The following is an 18,790-nucleotide window of genomic DNA, read 5'->3' as shown; positions in this document are numbered from 1 at the left end:
AAAAAGAAGAAAAAGCACGGATGCTCTCTTGTGGACCGGTCTTCCTGTGTTTCCCCATTACCTCTAAGACTGGGTACAGACATCCCGAGCCAGAGCCAGCTGCATCCATTTCCACTTGACCAAGTCTCCTGTGTGCTTCAGCTCTTTGAAGATGGTAACATTTCTTTCCTGTCCAGGTAGTTCATTTCCTGTTTTTCTGGTTTCAGTTGGGAATTAGTTGCTCTAACCTGGCATCCCCAGGCTGGATTATTTAGCCCTTTGATTATCTCAGGTAACATTTTATGGTTATTGTAACATCTCAAATTGAATTGCCAGTTTTCTTCTCCCAGACTGAACTTTTCTCACACCCTTGTGTAGTTTGTTAAAATGCAGACTAAAGCCTCCCCATTGCTGATGCCAATCATCTTCAGCTTCCTTCCTGACCAGTCCTTCTGCTTTCCTGCCTTCTTTTCTTTAAGCAGCACTCAGATGTCCCTGGGGCTGCCTCCCTGTTGGCTCCCTGACCTTTAGTCTGGGATCTCCATGAGCTCCAGGGGCATCCTGCCTCACAGCTAAATATTGGGTAAATAGTTTGTATTTAAGGAATAATGAAGGGGAAAAAACTGCATGTTCTGTACAGGTGCACTATTTTCCTCCAAGTATTTTTTTGGATGTATTTATTTACTCAAAGGAGTTTCGCAGAAGGCAGAGAAAGAGAAGGGGAGGAGGGTCTTCCATCCACTGGTTCACTCCTCAGTGGCTGGAACTGAGCCTGTCTGAAGCCAGGAGCCTCATCTGGGTCTCCCACGTGGGTGCAGGGGCCCAAGCGTTAGGCCATCTTTTGCTGTTCCAGGTGCATTAGCAGGGAGCTGGTTTGGGAGTAGAACATCTGGGTCTTAAACCAGCGCCCATTATGGGATACCAGCTCTGCAGGCGGCAGCTCTACCTGCTATGCCACAGCACTGACCCCTCCCTTTAAGTATTTTTGATTCGTGGTTGGTTGGATCTTTGGTTGTAGGAATTCATGGATATGGAGGGCTGACTGCATCTTTTTTTTTTCTTAAAGCAAATGTAACATTTGGGGACTGAATAAAACTCACTTGGAGTTCCCAGTAGGTAGACCTTTTAACTCCTTGTGACATGTAACCACATGGGAGTTAAAACTGGAGAACCTTGAGAATACTGTTGGATTAAAACCTCCAGAACATTTATACAAAATTCTAAATACTTCTATAAACCTCTGCTTTCTAGGGAAATGTCTCTTTTCTGTTGGGGGCTTGGCCATCACAACTCCTCAGTTTGTCACAGTAATGGTGAACTGTTGTACATTAGCCTGGCTATGAATGGACTATTTCGTGTTTAGGAATGCTGTGTTTTTCCTGCTAGTAGTCCTTTTGATAAATGGGAAGTTTGTCCTTTTAGTCCATTCAGTGTATACCAGTAGTAAGTGGAGATTTGTCTTAAACATTTGAGATTGGTAATGGCATGCTAATTATATTCCTGAAATGGCTGCTAAATCAAATTTGGGGGGCTGATAACTACTTGGTTTTGTTACTGAGATCACATTTTTTCTACCTTGTTTGTAATAGTAGCTATAGTTCCCTTTTTAAAAATTTTGAGATGGAGAGCCGGCGCCGTGGCTCACTAGGGTAATCCTCCGCCTTGCGGCGCCGGCACACCGGGTTCTAGTCCCGGTTGGGGTGCCGGATTCTGTCCTGGTTGCCCCTCTTCCAGGGCAGCTCTCTGCTGTGGCCCGGGAGTGCAGTGGAGGATGGCCCAGGTGCTTGGGCCCTGCACCCCATGGGAGACCAGGATAAGTACCTGGCTGCTGCCATCGGATCAGTGCGGTGTGCTGGCTGCAGCGCGCCGGGCGCGGCGGCCATTGGAGGGTGAACCAACAGCAAAGGAAGACCTTTCTCTCTGTCTCTCTCTCTCTCTCTCACTGTCCACTCTGCCTGAAAAAAAACAAAACAAACAAACAAAAAAAAATTTTGAGATGGAATGTATTTGAGATGCACATTGTGATGACTTGAAATACATGAACAGTGTGGGAAAGAGATGAATCTTCCATCTGCTGCTTCACTCCCCAAATGCCGGCAACAACCAGGGCTAGGCCAGGCTGACTGACACCAGGTCTACCACATGGGGGCCAGGAACCCAGATATTTGGACCCACGTACATTGCCTTTCAATGCATTAGAAGGAAGCCAGATCTGAAGAACAGAGTAGCTGGAACTGGAGTCGGGCATTCTGCCCCACCAGAACTTGTTCTTAAAACTGAAAGTTTGTATTCTTTGACCAGCATCCTCCTGTATCTTCCTCAACACCTAACAACCACCTTTGTTTTGTGTAGTTTTGTGAATTCGTCTCTTCAGATTCCACATATAAGTGAGATCATACAGTGTTTGTCTTTTCTGTCTTATTCCACTTAGCATAATAATGTCCTCTGGGCTCATCAATGTTGCAAACGACAGGATCTCTCTTTGTGTGACTTAATGTTCCGTGTGTGTGTGTGTGTGTGTGTGTGTGTGCATGTGTGTGTGTACACACATTTTTTTGTTCTTTAATGCTTGGTTTGTTTCTGTATCTTGGTTGTTCTGAATAGTTATGAATTGCAATGAGCAATGGGAGCATAGACGTCTCTTAGGCATACTTACTTCCTTTGTAGATATGCATATAAATGAGATTACTGGATCATATAGTAGTTCTGTTTTTAATTTTTTGAGACACCTGAATACTGATGTCCATAATAGCTATACCAGTTTACATTTCCACCTGTAGTTTACAAGGGCTCCCTTTTCCCCCTGCCTTTCCCACACTTGTCTTATTTTCATTTCAGCCATCCTAACAGTTGTGAGGTAGTAGATTATTGTGGTATTGGTTTTTTTTCTCTAATGATTATGGATGCTGTGGTCTTTCTCATATCTGTTGTTCACTTGTATGTCTTCTTGGAAAATGTGTTGGGTTGTCTCGCTGAATTTTTAATTGACTTATTTTTCTTTTTCCTTGTGAAGTTATCAAGTACCTTACATATTCTGGATATTAATACTTTGTCAGATACATGGCTTATAGATAATTCTTTGTTTTGTAGGTTGCCATTTTTTTTGTTTCCTTTGCTGCACAAAAGCTTTTTATAGTTTGTTACAGACTTTTGTTCTTGTTGCCTGAGCTGCCTTTTTTTTTTTTTTTTTTTAAGATTTGTTTATTTGAAAGAGTCAGACTGCAGCAGGAGAGACAAAGAGTAGACATCTTCTGTCTGCTGGTTCACTCCCCAGGTGGCTACAATGGCCCGGGCTAGGCAAGGCCAAAGCCAGGAGATTGTTCCAGGATTATCATGTGGATGCAGGGGCCCAAACACTTGGTCCATCCTCCACTGATTTTCCCAGGCCATTAGCAGGGAGCTGGGTTGGAAATGGAGCAGCTGGGACAGGAACCCACACCCTCATGGGATGCCTGCACCACAGGTCGAGGCTTTGTCTGACACACCACAATGCTGGTCCTGCCTGTGTTTTTGATGTCAGGTGTACAAAATTACTGCTGATACCAGTGCCAGGGAGCTTTATCCTTGGGTAGTCTTCTAGGTGCTTTGCAATTTCAGACCTTAAACTTCAAGTTTTAATCTATTTTGAATTACTTTTTTTTTTTGACAGGAAGAGTTAGACAGGGAGAGACAGAGAGAGGGGTCTTCCTTCCGTTGGTTCACTCTACAATGGCTGCTGCGGCCAGCGCACCGCGCTGATCTGAAGCCAGGAGCCAGGTGCTTCCTCCTGGTCTCCCATGCGGGTGCAGGGACCCAAGCACTTGGGCCATCCTCCACTGCCCCCTGTCCTGGGCCACAGCAGAGAGCTGGCCTGGAAGAGGAGCAACCAGGACAGAATTTGACGCCCTGACCGGGGTGACAGCGCTGCAGGTGGAGGATTAGCCTAGTGAGCCGCGGCACCAGCCTTGAATTACTTTTTACTATGGTGTAAGACACCCTGCATGTGGCTGTCCAGTTTTCCCATCACTGTTTATGGAAGAACATTTCCTTTCCCAACTGTATATGCTTGATATTCTTGGCAAGGGTTAGTTTACCATATATTCAGGGCTTAATTTCTAGACTCTCCTGTTCCTTTATTCTCTGTATCTCATTTCTATAATACCATACCTTTTTTTTTTTTTTTTTAAGATTTTATTTGAGAGGTAGAGTTACAGAGGGAGAGGGAGAGAGAGAAAGGTCTTCCTTCTGCTGGTCTACTCCCCCAAGTGGCATCAACGGCCGGAGCTGTGCCGATCCAGTGCCAGTAGCCAGGAACCTCCTCTGGGTCTGCCACGTGGGTTCAGGGGCCCAAGCCCTTGGGCCATCTTCTACTGCTTTCCCAGGCCATAGCAGAGAGCTGGAATGGAAGAGGGGCAGCCAGAACTAGAGTCGGCACCCATATGGGATAGCGGTGCTTCGGGCCAGGGCTTTAACCCACTGTGCCACACCACTGGCCCCACTGTACTATTTTAATTACTGTAACTTTATCACATAGTTTTAGTTTTAAATTCTATGCTATTTGAAAAGCGGAGAGATCAAGATAGCATCCATCTGCTGGTTCACTCCATAAATGCCCAAAACAGCCAGGCTGGGCGAGGACCCCAGACCTCAGTCCAGGTTTCTCACATAAGTTGCAGGAAGCAAAGTACTTGAGCCATCATCTGCTGCCTCCCAGGGTGTCCAGTAGTAGGAAACTGGGTTGACACTACTAAGTAGCCAGTACTTGAAACGGGCTCTCTGATTGTCTGATGTAGGATTCAGATATCCCAAGTGGCAACCATTCATCTAACCATCCATAGCACCATGCGCCCATCCCTCTAATAGAATTTTTTTTTAAAGTTTTTTTTTTTTTCTTTTTTACTTGAAGAGTTACAGAGAGGCAGAGGCAGAAAAAGAGGTATTCCATCCGCCAGTTCACTCCTGTCCCTAAATGGCCTCAATGGCCAGAGCCTGGAGCTTCTTCTAGGCCTCCCACGTGGGTACAGGGGCTCAAGGACTTGGGCCATCCTCTGCTGCTTTTCCCAGGCCATTAGCAGGGAGCTAGATTGGAAGTGAAGCAGCCGGGATTCAAACCCGCACCCCCTATGGGATGCCAGCACTGCAAGTGGCGGGTATGCCCCAGTGTTGGTTCCTCTTAGTGGAATTTTAAACCAGAGTATGATTCCTTTCTCAAAATTGCTTCCGTTATTTGGAGTCTTTGAAGGTTCTATGCAGAATTTAGTATTGCTTTCTGTTTTGTGGGGGAGATACCATTGGAAGCGTATGGTTATGTCAAGATGGCTTACTTTGAAATTTTTTTTTTCTTAAAGATTTATTTTATTTACTTGAAAGAGAGAAACAGGTCTTCCATCCGCTGTTTCACTCCTCAGTGGCTGCTACGGCTGGGCTGGGCCAGGGCCAGGCCAAAGCAGGAGATTCATCTGGGTTTTCCACGTGGCTTCAGTGGCCCAAGCTCTTGGGTCATTCTCTACTGCTTTCCTAGGCCATAGCAGAGAGCTGGATCAAAGTGGGGCAGCTGGTTCTCGAGCCGGCAGCACAGGCATTGGCTTTACCCGTTACTCCACAGCACCAGCCCCTTCCAATAGAATTTTAAATCACTGAATGTGACTCCTGTACCTTTGTTCTTTCTCAAAATTGTTTTGCATATTTGGGGTCTGTTGAGGTTCTATGTAGAGTTTAGCATTGCTTTCTACTTTGGAGGAAAAAATCCATGGGAAGCGTGATGGTTATGTCAAAATTGCTTAATTTGAATCTTTTTTTATTGTTAAAGGTTTATTTACTTATTTGAAAGAGTTGGAGGTCTTTCATTCTGATTCACTCCCCTATGGCCACAACAGACAGGGCTGGGCTGATCCAAAGCCAGGTGCTAGGAGCTTCTTCCGGGTCTCTCACATGGGTGCAAGGGTCCAAGCACTTGAACCATCCTCCACTGCTTTCCTAGGTGCATTAGCAGGGAGCTGGATCAGAAGTGGAACAGCCAGGATTCAAACTGATGCCCATATAAGATGCTGGCCCTAGAGGCCAGGGCTTTAACCCACTGTGCCGTAGAGCTGGCCCCAAACTTTTTTTCTGATAAAAACAGGTACAATAGGTGCTTATACTCTGACTTAGGTTCTTAAGTCAGGGTTTCTGAAATGAACCTGAATACCTTGTTTAGTTCACTAATAAACTGTTAGACATAATTTCATGCATTTTCTGTACCAGTAGAAATCCACTAGTGAGGCAGTGTAGTAAAGTTAAAACTATTAACATTGTGTAGTGTCCTCATTGGATGTAGAAAGGAGATTTTCTTTTACAAAACAACTGTAATCGGAAATGAGAACAGTTTTAAAGTGGCCCTGGAATTCAGAAAAGTTTCTTTGGATAGATTTTTTTGACACATGTGAGGAAAATACTTCTTACTGGTGGGCATTTTGCCTAGTGGTTGAGACACCTGTATCCAGTATTGGAATACCTGGGTTCAGTTCTCAGCTGTCTCTCAATTCCAAATTCCTGCTAATGAGGATAATAGCAGACAGCAGGCCATGGTTCAAGTTGTTGTGCTCCTGCTACTCATTTGAAAGTTCTAGATTGAGTTTCCAGCTTTGACCTGGCCCAGCCCTGGCTGTTGCATGCATTTGAGGAGGAAACCAGCAAATAAAATTAACCTTAATTGTATGTATTTATGAAGTACACAATGTCATTTTTTTTATATATTTTTATTTGACAGACAGAGACAGAGAAAGGTCTTCCTTCTGTTGGTTCACTCCCCAAATGGCCGCTATGGCCAGCACTGTGCCAATCTGGAGCCAGGTGCTTCCTCCTGGTCTCCCATGCGGGTGCAGGCACCCAATCACTCAGGCCACCCTCCTGGGCCACAGCAGAGAGCTGGACTGGAAGAGGAGCAGCCGGGACTAGAACCCGGCGCCTATATGGGATGCCGGCACCACAGGCGGAGGATTAACCAAGCGAGCCACGGCTCCAGCCCCACAATGTCTTTTTTTTTTTTTTTTTTTTTTTTAAGATTTTATTTGAGAGGCAGAGTTACAGGATGTAGAGAGAGGGAGAGACAAAGAGAAAGGTCTTCCATCCACTGGTTCATTCCTCAAATGGCTGCATCGGCCGGAGCTGGGCCAATCCAAAGCCAGGAGCCAGGAACTTCTGGACCTCCCAAGTGGGTGCAGGGACCCAAATACTTCTACTGCTTTCCCATGCATGTTAGCAGGGAGCTGGATTGGAATTGGAGCAGCTGGGACTCGAACCATTGCCCATTTGGGATGCTGGTGGAGAATAACCTGCTATGCCACAATGCTGGCCACGCTTACTGCTTTCACACCATCATTAAGTTGAGGAACACTCAGCCAGTTTAGTGCAAAAGCAGCCTTGGGTAGTATGTAAATGAGTGACCAGGATTGGCTAGTGTAGACCTTGTCTGCCTCTTCTGTAGAGAGAAAAGAGAGTGAGCTGGGGATTAATCATCCCTGTGTTACTTCAGTTGTTCAAGGTTAGGGCTGTGAAGAGAGACTAGCAAGAGACTGAGATGTGGCCAGGAGACTAGGATGGGAGCAGTACCTATGGACGTCGTAAACTGTTGAAGTTTGTTTCAAAAGGGGAATGGAGAAGAATGCGATGGCTGCAGTGGTATGTGGATTACAGAAAAGCGTTCCTTTTGTTTTTCTTTTTTATGGCAACTGCTGTCAGCATACTCACGTGCTGATTGAGCAGATCCTGAAGAGAAGTTGCTGGGTTGGCAGGAGGGGGCGCAGTTGCTGGAGAAATGTCACTGAGACTTAGTACACAATTAAAGAGTTGGCCTTAGATTGGAGCATTAACAGTTTGTTGATAATAAGAAGGCTGCTGTTTACTATTATAGTGTATATGCTGATGATTATTTACCATTTACTTAATTATAGCTGGAGAACTCAACTCCATTAAAGATAAGCACCATTTTAAAGTTAACGTGGGAAAGCTTATTCAAGGTTATAGTTGGGGCCGGCGCTGCAGCTCAGTAGGCTAATCCTCTGCCTGTGGCGCTGGCACACCGGGTTCTAGTCCCGGTTGGGGTGCTGGTTCTGTCCCCGTTGCTCCTCCTCCAGTCCAGCTCTCTGCTGTGGCTCAGGAGTGCAGTGGAGGATGGCCCAAGTGCTTGGGTCCCTGCACCCGCATGGGAGACCAGGAGGAAGCAACTGGCTCCTGGCTTTAGATCAGCGCAGTGCGCTGGCCGCAGCGGCCATTGGGGGGTGAACCAACGGAAAAGGAAGACCTTTCTCTCACTGTCCACTCTGCCTGTCAAAAAAAAAAAAAAAAAAAAAAAAAGGTTGTAGTTGGTAAATGCCTGTCTCCTTGGTGTTTCGTAGTGCTGCCTTTGGTGCCATGGTGTGCTGCAGAAAGGCTTTCTGGGTCACTGTTAGGACCAGGAGGGAAAATACCAGTTAAAAAATTTTTTTAAAGATTTATTTGCAAGGCAAAGTTAGAAGGAAAGACAGAGAGAGGGATCTTCCATCTGCTGGTTCATTCCCCAAATGGCTCCTGTAGTCAGAGCTGGACCAGGCCGAAGCCAGGAGCCTGGAACTCCATACAGGTCTCCAACATGGATGGTAAAGGCCTATGTACTTGGGTCATCTTCTCAGATGCCTTCGCAGAGAGCTGGATTCGAAGTAGAGGAGCTGGGACTTGAACTGGTTTTCATATGGGATGCTGGCATCACAGGTAGCAGACAGCCCACCCAACCCACTGTGCCACAATGCTGCTCCCCAATATTTCGTTTTGGAAGGATTTCTTTTTCTTTTTTAGTTTATATTCTCCCATGACATGAAACAGTGAATGCCACAGTTAAAAGAACAGTATTGCAAGGTGATGACCAACTGTAGCTCTCCAGAAATAGGTATTGGTCCCCATCCAGTGTAAGAAATTAAACATTACAGATAAGGTGTACCACTTCCTGTTGTATTTATTTTTTAAAAGATTTGAGAGGCAGAGTTAGTGCTCTTTGATCCGCTGGTTCACTCCCTAAATAGCAGCAACGGCTGATTTGTAGCTAGGAGCCAGGAGCTTCCTCTGGGTCTCCCAAGTGGGTGCAGGGGCCCAAGGACTTGGGCCATCTTTTGCTGCTGTCCCAGGCACATTAGCAGGGAGCTGGATTGGAAGTGGAGCAGCCAGGACTTGAACTGGCACCCATATGGGATGCTGGCGCTGCAGGCAGTGGCGTAACCTGCTGTGCTACAGTGCTGGCTCTTTTGTATTACTTTCTTAACCTCATTGCCTTCTGATGCTTCCTTTCCCAGAATTGTCCTAATTTTGTTGTTTGCCACTCCTTTAAATTTGATATTTTGTTTTTACTTTGTACTTACTGAAAATTTATTTTAACTGACTTGTCTTTGTTAAAGATTTAACCAAAAATGAAACATTTACCTTTAAATTTCTTTTAATGGTCTAAAACATTTTACGTTAGGAGGTGGGATTTCATGCAGAGAAAGAAGGTTTACTGAACTTTTTAAAGTTTTTTCTGGCTGAGATGGTAGAAGCAGTGTAGGTTCCTCGGGTTCTGGGGAGTGAGGGTAGGGGGCAGGGATGTGCTGTGCTGTGGACAGGCGAGATGAGTTAATAGCACAGCTTCTAGACGTTTTTTTCTTAGTTCCTTAAGGGCAGGTGGCAGTAATAGAAATTTTGATTTTTCTGAAATGGTTTGATCATTTGACAGCGTGGTCTTTGGTCAGGTTCTTAATGCACATAATCCGTTTGGAAAAATAGAGTAATTAATGAGTAAATAGTTCCTGATTTTTTTTTTTTTGAAAAATCAAGCCTTTAAAAAGTGTTAATATACCTTTGAGAGATAAAGGTATATTGTGTGAAAACAGCTTTTCACTTCTCACTGATTAAATTCCCAAGATTGTATTCATTGAATCACACAGTAGGCTGCACTTACATATTTAAGGGGATGGTGTTGTGGTGTAGTGGATAAAGTCACCACCTGTGACATTGGCATCCCATGTAAGTGCTGGTTCACATCCTGGCTGCTCTACTTTTTTTTTTTTTTTTTTTTTTTTAAAACAGGCAGAGTGAACAGTGAGAGAGACAGAAAGGTCTTCCTTTGCCGTTGGTTCACCCTCCAGTGGTCGCCGCGGCCAGTGCACTGCGCTGATCCAAAGCCAGGAGCCAGGAGCTTCTCCTGGTCTCACATGCGGTTGCAGAGCCCAAGGACTTGGGCAGTCCTCCACTGCACTCCCGGGCCACAGCAGAGAGCTGGCCTGGAAGAGGGGCAACCGGGACAGAATCCGGTGCCCCGACAGGGACTAGACTCCGCGGCGTCAGCCTGCTCTACTTCTGATCCAGCTCCCTGCTAATGCCCTGGAAAAGCAACAGAAGATGGTCCAAGTGTATGGGCCCCTGCTATCCACATGAGAGACCTGGATGAAGCTCCTGGCTTCAGCCTGGCCATTGCGGCCATCTGGGGAGTAGAACCAGTAGATTGAAGATCTCTCCCTATCTTTCCCACTTGCTTTTTGTAACTCTTTCAATAAAGAAATCTTTTTATTTTTTTTTATTTTTTTATTTTTTATTTTTTTATTTTTTGACAGGCAGAGTGGACAGTGAGAGAGAGAGACAGAGAAAGGTCTTCCTTTGCCGTTGGTTCACCCTCCAATGGCCGCCGCGCCAGCGTGCTGTGGCCGGCGCACCGCGCTGATCCGATGGCAGGAGCCAGGAGCCAGGTTCTTTTCCTGGTCTCCCATGGGGTGCAGGGCCCAAGCACTTGGGCCATCCTCCACTGCACTCCCTGGCCACAGCAGAGAGCTGGCCTGGAAGAGGGGCAACCGGGACAGAATCCGGCGCCCCAACCGGGACTAGAACCCGGTGTGCCGGCGCCGCAAGGCAGAGGATTAGCCTAGTGAGCCGCGGCGCCGGCCAAGAAATCTTTTAAAAATATTTTTAGGCTGGCGCCGCGGCTCACTAGGCTAATCCTCTGCCTTGCGGTGCCGGCACACCGGGTTCTAGTCCCAGTCAGGGCGCCAGATTCTGTCCCGGTTGCCCCTCTTCCAGTCCAGCTCTCTGCTGTGGCCTGGGAGTGCAGTGGAGGGTGGCCCAAGTTCCTGGGCCCTGCACCCCATGGGAGACCAGGAAAAGTACCTGGCTCCTGCCATCGGATCAGCCCGATGTGCCGTTTGCAGCGGCCATTGTGGGGTGAACCAACGGCAAAGGAAGACCTTTCTCTCTCTCTCACTGTCCACTCTGCCTGTCAAATATATATATATATATATATTTTTTTTAAACTTTATTTTTTACAGAGAAAGAAATCTATCTTCTGGCCCCTTTCCCAAATACCTGCACCAGCCTGGGCGGGGCTGGGCTAAAGCTTGGAGCTGAGAACTCACTCTGGGTCTCCCTCCTGGGTGGTAGGGATTTCATTCCTTGAGGCATCACCTGGTGCCTCCCAGAGTGTGTAGTAGAAGGAAGCTGAAATTAAGAGCTGGTCCAGGACTCAAACCTGGGTACTCTGATACAGGATGTGGGCATCCTGAGTGGTGTAGTTTTTTAAAATTTATTTATTTCAAAGAGTTACAAAGAGAGGAGAGGCAGAGAGTTCTTCCATCCGCTGGTTCACTCCCCCATTGGCTGCAACAGCTGGAGCTGTGATCCGAACCCAGGAGCCAGAAGCTTCTTCCGGGTCTCCCATGCAGGTGCAGGGCCCAGGGACTTTGAGCCATCTTCTGCTTTTTCAGGGAATAGCAGAGAACTGGATAGGAAGTAGAACAACCGGGTCTCGAACCGGCGCCCATATGGGATGCTGGCACTGCAGGCAGTGGCTTTACTTGCTATGCCACAGCGCTACCCTCCCCCCCCCCCCCCCCCCGCAGTGGTGTCTTAACTGCTTTGCCAAACATGAAATGTTTTGACAGAAGCACAGAAGTCTTTGACAAAGGATCAAAATGTGTTATTAAAGATTATTATTGGCTGCCAGAACTTTCCCTTTCTGTTGTCTTCTCTGTAAACACATTCTTCTGTAAGCTGTTACACAAATACCTGAATTTTGTTAAGGAAATAGGTTTAATTACGGTGTGCTATTTGGATGTTTTAATATTTATGTCCAATGTTGAATGAAAAAATATAGATTTGCCTTTCTTTTCATAAAATAACGTAAGCAAGACTTTTTAGTACATATTGTAGAACAAATAAGGTATTTGTTAGGTATATTTAGTTACTTTAAAATATGTATTTTCAGAATCTGACGTTTATAGCAGAGTTCCATACCTATTAAACTGCCATTGTGCCGGCGCCGTGGCTCACTAGGCTAATCCTCCCCCTTGCGGCGCTGGCACACCAGGTTCTAGTCCCGGTCGGGGCGCCAGATTCTGTCCCGGTTGCCCCTCTTCCAGGCCAGCTCTCTGCTGTGGCCCGGGAGTGCAGTGGAGGATGGCCCAAGTCCTTGGGCCCTGCACCCCATGGGAGACCAGGAGAAGCACCTGGCTCCTGGCTTCAGATCAGTGTGGTGCGCTGGCCACGGCGGCCATTGGAGGGTGAACCAATGGTAAAGGAAGACCTTTCTCTCTGTCTCTCTCTCTCTCACTGTCTGTCCACTCTGCCTGTCAAAAAAAAAAAAATCCTGCCATTGTAAAAATAAAACCGATTTAGAGTAAATACATTACTGGATGCTGCTTAATCCGCCTCTGAGGCTTTAGAAGACTCAAGAAGTTGTAGTAGATGTTGTACTATAGTAGGCATGCAGTTGGTAAGCCTGGCTGTCTTTCAGAATCACCTGAGAAGTTAAAACAAATCTGAAAAACTCCAGATTATTAAGTGTCAGAACAAAACCAAACTTCAGTTTCATTTGATAAATACTAAGTTTAGAAAACTAGAACTCCAGGAAAGAGTGATTCTGTTGGTGCCTTCCATCTACTTTGGCATGTAGTCAACACTCAATAAATTAAATGTTAAGTGTATGCAATGTGTGGGTGTTGGGTGTGGGGTGGTGAGAGTGCTTTTGACTGCTTATATAAAATAAATGAAAAGCTTAAAGAGTAAAGAGTCTAGTTAACATTTACTGTATACTTTCAGTTGCTTAGATCAAACAAAGTAACAGGTGTCAAAATGGGAACTTGATTACAAGAGTGGCTGTTGATCCAGATAACTAAGCAAACAAGTTTGGCTAGATTATATGCATACTGCCACTGCTCAAAGCACAACTACTCTAGCTGCAGATTTGTTTGTTTGTGGATTTCTTGTGATTTAGCTCCCTCTTTCTTAAGTCATAAGTGCTTTGATCTTTGAATTATTTTGTATTTGAGAATGTCTGCCTGGATGTTTTTAGAATTTTTGTATAAAATCCAGCAACTTCACTAGGGTATAAGAATATACCCTATATTATAGAATATACCCTAATATTACTCTTTCCTGGTATATGCTGAGCTTCCTTCAGTGTGTAGATTCAGATCTTGTATTTCAGGAAAGTTTTACTTTATTATACTCTTGAGATTCCTCTCTACTTTTTCTTTCAGGACGTCTAGTTTTGTGTATGTTGGCCTCATCATTCATATGTAGCATCTTCTATCCAAGAGCTTTCCTCTTTGTCTTTTTTGCTTATTTGCTTTGTGATACTTCTGTTTTCTGTTCCTTGTGGTTAATGTTTTATTACCTTTTTTTAAAAATATTTATTTATTTGAAAGACAGAGTTTCAAAGAGACAGAAGCAGAGAGAGGTCTCCCATCTACTGGTTCACTCCCCAGATGGCAGTGGCCAGAGCTGGGCCTATCCGAAGCCAGGAACAGCTGAGACTCGAACTGGTGCCCATGTGGGATGTCAGCACTGCAGGCAGTGGCTTCACCTACTCTGCCATAGTGCCACCCCCCATGTCTTATTACTTTTAATGTAATTTTTAATTTAATGTCATCTTTTAAATTCCCCTTATTCTAGCCACCCTCACGCACTTCTTGTGTTGTCGTACCTTTTTGTTTCAGTTCATGCAGTCTGTGTTCTCTGAATTTGTTTAAAAAGTTCTTGAGTTCCTGAGATTCTTTGTTCACCTGTTTTGTGCTGTATACCCCCACTTGGGTGTGTGCCTGCTGTGTGTGGGAAGCTTCCTGGTGCTTGTCTAAGTGTCAATCACTCGGGTACCATGTATGGTAGACTTAGAGTTGGGTGACTGGCGTGACTACTTTGTCTTCAATGATTTTTTTTTTGACAGGCAGAGTGGACAGTGAGAGAGAGAGAGACAGAGAGAAAGGTCTTCCTTTTGCTGTTGGTTCACCCTCCAATGGCCACTGCAGCCTGCACGCTGCAGCCGGTGCATCACGCTGATCCAAAGGCAGGAGCCAGGTGCTTCTCCTGGTCTCCCATGGGGTGCAGGGCCCAAGCACCTGGGCCATCCTCCACTCCTCCCTGGCCACAGCAGAGAGCTGGCCTGGAAGAGGAGCAACTGGGACAGAATCCGGCACCCCGACCAGGACTAGAACTGGTGTGCCGGTGCCGCAGGCGGAGGATTAGCCTATTGAGCCACGGCGCTGGCCAGCCTTCGATGATTCTAATGTCTGTCCCCCGGACACTGGAGAAAGGTGTGAAAAGCATGTACTTGGAAAAGAGAGTGATAAAGTGCAGAGGTTAGCCTTTCTTTAAACTTTGACTATGTTCTAAATTCTCTTTCCATGGATCACGTGTAGGGGTCCGGGCAAAGGTTTAAGTTTCTGTAGCTTAGTGGGCCAAAAAGTCAATTTGATGGGGCAAGTGATCTTTCCTCTCTTGGGTCTGGGTTAAGTGTTCAAAATATGTAGATTTGACAGGAATTGGAATTTAGTACTTTCCTGTACTTAGTATGGATCTTAATTTTTCTTGAAACCCTTGTCAGTGCCGTGACTTCTCCCTTGTTGGATTTGGTTACTTTTTTTTTTTTTTCCTCTTCAGTTCTTGGTTTTGATAGATGCTATAGAGGGCAAAGAGAAGATGCATTTGTGCTGTCAGCTTTCTGTGAGTTTGCTTTTAATGTAGTTGCAGTATCAGTTGTTAAAATATTAATATCCGTTATTAAAATGCTCAAACATCATTTCAGCGAGTGAATTAACGGCTTTTAAAAGTCAATTTAGAAATAATCTCTTAAGATAACTTTATGTAATTCTTACTATCAAATTTTGCTAGTTTTATATAAAGAATTATGGGGCCGGTGCTGCAGCTCACTAGGCTAATCCTCCGCCTGCAGCGCTGGCACGCTGGGTTCTAGTCCCAGTCAAGGCACTGGATTCTGTCCCAGTTGCTCCTCTTCCATTCCAGCTCTCTGCTGTGGCCAGGGAGTGCAGTGGAGGATGGTCCAGGTGCTTGGGCCCTGCACCTGCATGGGAGACCAGGAGGAAGCACCTGGCTCCTGGCTTCGGATTGGCCGGCCGTAGAGGCCACTTGGGGGGGGGGGTGAACCAACGGAAAAAGGAAGACCCTTCTCTCTGTCTGTCTCTCTCTAACTCTGCCTGTTAAAAAATAAAAATAAAAAAAAAGTAAAGAGTTGGGAATTGCAACACCCAGATAAATGGTAGACAGCACAAATTTCCTTCTGATTGCACACTATGACATATATATACATGTGGAATTGTTAAAATGATGATGTAGGCCTGCGCCGCGGCTCACTTGGTTAATCCTCTGCCTGCGGCACTAGCACCCAGGGTTGTAGTCCCGGTCGGGGTGCCGGATTCTGTCCTGGTAGCTCCTCTTCCAGTCCAGCTCTCTGCTGTGGCCCGGGGTGGGGGGCAATGGAGGATGGCCCAAATGCTTGGGCCCTGCACCCACATGGGAGGACCAGGAGGAAGCACGTGGCTCCTGGCTTCAGATCGGCTCAGCGCCAGCCGTAGCTGCCATTTCAGGGGTGAACCAACAGAAAAGGAAGACCTTTCTCTCTCTCTCTTCTCTCTCTGACTCTGCCTGTTCAAAAAAAAAAAAAAAAAAAAAAAAAAGATGATGTAGAGGCACTGTTTACTGACAAAGGAAGGTGTTCTTGGATATTAAGTAGGAAAATTCATATATAAGGTAGTGTGATTTTTGTTTTGGTATTATATGTATACATGTAAATAAAAAGCCCATAAGGTTAGAATTAGGTTGGCCCAGGCACTGGCATTTGGCATAGAGATTACGAGGCTCCTGCTTGCATAAGTATTGGAGCGCCTGGATTTGAGTCTCAGCTCCACTTCTGATACCAGCTTCCTGGTATACCCCGGAGGGCCCAAGTACTTGGGTCCCTTCCAGATGAGTTCTGAGTTCCTGGCTTCAGCCTGGCCCAGCACTGGCTGTTGCAGGCATTTGAGTAGTAAACCAGCAAATGAAGAAGTGTGAATGAGTGTGTGTGTGTGTGTGTCCCCTCTCTCTCTACTTTTCAAATTTAAGGGGAAGAAAACCCCTCTATTTTCTGTATGATCTTATTTTAGAGAACCATATAAAATGATATTGAAATTAAATAATAGTAACAAAAATCAACTTGGAATATTGTCCTTGATACTAAAAGGTATGCCTGATGGAAAATGATAATTATGTAAAAATCATGCCTTTGGGAAATTAAATCTTTCATATTAAGGAAATACTCTGTTACTCTGATAGTTAGTTGCTTAATGCTTTGTTGCAAGTCTGAATTGAATTTGGAATCCATATGGCTTCAAAGTGAAAATCTGTTACTCCTTGCTCTGTTGTAAAGTCAAATGGTAAACTTCCTTGGAGACACCTACAGGCACACCAGCTCTTGCCTCTCTCTGTTTCTCCTTTGTTTGCTGTGCTATGCAGGGCTTTTTTCTGCCAAAGGCTATTTGAATATTAATAACATCATTTGTGGGCCATACAAAATCGTCAGTGTTGTTTTTTTTCCCAATTCATGCAACTCAGTAATTTTTATTGCAACTGGAATATATCACAGAAACTTTATGGTAGGTCTGGGGGAAAGTGTTATTTATAGTAAATGATGAAATAGTTTGTCTTTGGCAATATGATTACACATGAAGAATGCAAGATACAAGTATGGATACCTCTGAAGCAGTCCACCAATTCCCTAGGTTCAGCTGATGGCGTCTGTCTCCACACTGCTTCTTTAGGTTAACACAAAACAAATGAATGTCACGTTCTTTCTCCTTTATGGTTCTCCCTTTCTTTGCATGATATTGGCAGTTTCATAAAGAAAAAAAATGGCTTTTGAAACATTGTTACTCCTGTAAATTAATTTGGCCATATAGATCTATTGACCAGGAAAGGTCAGATGACCCCAAGCATCGACAGTAAACCTCTTGGTCTTCTGATTGCTTTATCACTTTTTTTTTCTGTAAAACAAAAACAAAACTCAAGAAATGTTAGAGAAATCAGAGTATAAAAAAATGTACAAGTGTATATGCTTCCCAGACACACAGACTATTTTTCCTCCACATGTTCACCATGGCAGTGTAAGTAGTGAGTGTGATGACGCAGCATGAAACTGGTTACTGCATCAGCCATGAGCTCAGATGGTCTCAACGACACATACTCCAGAAATGCTGAATGCTTAAATAACTGAAAGGGTGCTAAGGTTCATCTAACGAGACGGGGAAGGAACTGGGGAACGCAGGCCACAGTCATGAGAGGATGGAATAGGGCTTCTAGGTTTGATAGGTTCGCCATATTGAAGTCTTTGAGAATCCAATATGGAGTATCAATTATTTTCAAAAGGTGGAGATGGGCCGGCGCCGCGGCTCACTAGGCTAATCCTCTGCCTTGCGGCGCCGGCACACCGGGTTCTAGTCGCGGTCAGGGCACCAGATTCTGTCCCGGTTGCCCCTCTTCCAGGCCAGCTCTCTGCTGTGGCCCAGGAGTGCAGTGGAGGATGGCCCAAGTGCTTGGGCCCTGCACCCCATGGGAGACCAGGAGAAGCACCTGGCTCCTGCCATCGGATCAGCGCGGTACGCCGGCTGCAGCACGCTGGCCGTGGCAGCCAATTGGAGGGTGAACCAACGGCAAAGGAGGACCTTTCTCTCTGTCTCTCTCTCACTGTCCACTCTGCCTGTCCAAAAAAAAAAAAAAACCAAAACGTGGAGGTGGCTGTTCCCCGCTTTTGCAAATGAAATACAGTGGAACCACACTGTTCTATAGATTCCAAATAAATAGATTTCAGTGCTAACAGAATAACAGGAAGGGTACTTGTGAGCATCTCACACTAAGTCAGAAATGGGTGTGATTTCAGAAATCCCACAGCAAGAAGAGCACCATGGACACATCAGTTTCAGCCATTAAAAGATGGACTGCTTTAAAAAATTGTTTTTCTTCCATAATTTTTGGTCAGTGAAGCTAGCACTTGTTTGAACTGTGGAAGAATTGCAGGGTCACACACATTATTTATGATAAAGCAACTGAGCTGATGAGTCTGTGCTTAATTCAAGAATAACCAGCATGAGAGAGAGAAAGAGAATGGGAGTTAACCACCATTGCTGGTGCTCTCTCAGAGGAAGAGGGCTTAAGAGATGAATTCACAAAGGTGGGCGGATCTCTACAGAATGCCAAATGCCGTGTGTATATCCTCAGGAGTCTCCAGAAACAAGAACACCACACAATGTATGTACTTTGATTTACACATCCCGTCACAAAGGGAGGGAGGGAAAGACACCATTACAACTGCGTAACTGTGTTAACTGCAATAAGAAACCAAAGTCCAGAGTTTGGCAGATAACTAAAAGAGGGTTATCACTTAGGTTATATAGCAAAAAGTGTTGATGTATATTATGTGTAGTAGTATAAATAATAAAGTATTTAAATTAGATCACAATGCTGTGTTATGTACATTAGATCACAGTGCTGTTATGTGCATAACAATGTTATGTGGGCTGGGACCTACGACACA

The 18,790-nt window shown here is 45.2% G+C and overlaps 1 protein-coding gene across 7 annotated transcripts in view; it reads left to right on the top strand.

Moving 5' to 3' along the window:
• The window catches only part of LOC100357083 (WW domain-containing adapter protein with coiled-coil), a 92,822-nt gene that overhangs the window by 29,896 nt on the left and 44,136 nt on the right, over window positions 1-18,790 (top strand). The gene's annotated exons all lie outside the window — the stretch shown is intronic.

The sequence above is a fragment of the Oryctolagus cuniculus genome, chromosome 13 (genome assembly GCF_051225735.1).
Source record: "Oryctolagus cuniculus isolate XC-2025 breed Fujian yellow rabbit chromosome 13, ASM5122573v1, whole genome shotgun sequence".
In the NCBI taxonomy this organism is placed as follows: Eukaryota; Metazoa; Chordata; class Mammalia; order Lagomorpha; family Leporidae; genus Oryctolagus; species Oryctolagus cuniculus.
This window is presented reverse-complemented; position numbering and strand designations above follow the sequence as displayed.